This window comes from Solanum tuberosum, unplaced genomic scaffold, assembly GCF_000226075.1.
Source record: "Solanum tuberosum cultivar DM 1-3 516 R44 unplaced genomic scaffold, SolTub_3.0 scf00373, whole genome shotgun sequence".
NCBI lineage: Eukaryota > Viridiplantae > Streptophyta > Magnoliopsida > Solanales > Solanaceae > Solanum > Solanum tuberosum.
Window position 1 is genome coordinate 257,581 of NW_006239310.1, and position 1,640 is coordinate 259,220.

Genomic DNA, 1,640 nt, shown 5'->3' on the forward strand with positions numbered 1-1,640 from the left:
AATGTCTACATTGCATTACCAACAAAAATCTACCAAAACAAGTTAGATTGCATTAGAGCTCTCTAGGCTCAAATGTATAGCCTTAGACCTAGTCTCCATTTGTTTTCTTCTCCTTATCTCTTCAAGTTGGCTTGAGGTCATAGCTTGTTTTCCCTTCCATTTCACACCACATGGTGGTTTATGTCCAAGATCTCCAGTGACAACTGCTGAAGACTTCACATTTCTAAATCTTTCACTAGGCATTCCAGGCTGTTCAAATGAATATAAATAATCTTAATTTGTGATTAAAGAAAAAATAATAAATGATATTTAAGTATAGAAATAGGGAACTTATATTAATAATAGTAGCAAAACTTTGTGTGTGTACACCCATTCCAACCATTCTTGTTCTGCTAGCAACACTACCCTAAAAAATAACAAAATATTCAGTAAAGCAACTTATTTAAAACTTATACATGAAGTAAATAAAGGAAACTATATCACTTTTTCTATTGTACCCTTTTGGTCTACCCCTTCCTCTTCCAGTTGGAGCATTAGGTGTTGCTCTTGGGCCAGCAATTTGTGTTGATGTTGGTGCAGCAGCAAGGCCAGCAATTTGTGTTTGATGTTGGTGCAGCAGCAGGGCCAACAGTTTGTGTTGATGTTGGTGCAGCAGCAGGGCCAGAAGGAGGTCTTGAACTTGGTCCAACAAGGGTTGCATGACATCTCAATCCCTCTTTTGGATAATTTTCCAGTTTTACTGGTTTCACCTTGCTCTTTCTTCCTTTTCTTGCCAGGCCTTCCTGGCATCTTCCTAACATGAGGTGGTATCACAGAGATGTTTTGTGATTCTGGCCACATTTTCAGATTCATAACTAGCTGAATGAAGTAGTTGTATGTCTTCATGTATGTTTCTCTATTATACCAATGAGAAATGTCGTTGATTGGATCCAATTTCCTATGGTGAAGAGCAACTATTGCATGAGGACATGGTATGCCTTTCAACATCTATGCTCTACAACTACATATTTGTCTTTGAATATCTACTACATGTCTGTATAGTCCATGAAGTACCTCATACCCTGTATCTGAATTCCATTCAATGCTGCATTTCATAGACTTAGTTGTGTTATCTTGTAGAACCTTCATTTCCATTAGAGAAATGTCACAGATCCAAGTATTTCAAAACTCTCTCATCTGCCCTATTTTTTTCATCATTTTCACCCTAATTTCTTCAAGCATTGTAATTATAGTCTTATGCCTTGCTGCTAATATCCATGAATTGAAACATTCAGCCATGTTATTGTCTACAACATCACATTTTGAGGTAAAATTGAAGTAAAGCTTGCTCCATCTTTCAGGATTATAATACAACAAATGATCAACTATATTATTACCCAACCTTTTCATATAACTAATGTTATCCTTTAACTCAGCCTCAAAAGTAGACCTTGCACACCTCCAGAAACATTTCTTTCTCTCAAGACCTCTCCATCTCTTTGACCAGTTAGCAAGGATGTGTCTAGCACACATTCTATGCTCAACATTTGGCAAATGATCAGTTATGGCAATTTCAAGACCCTATAAGAAAATTCAAGACATAAAACTAAGAAACTAAGACATTTATAAATAAATGGCATTCAAGACATGAAATAAATCAA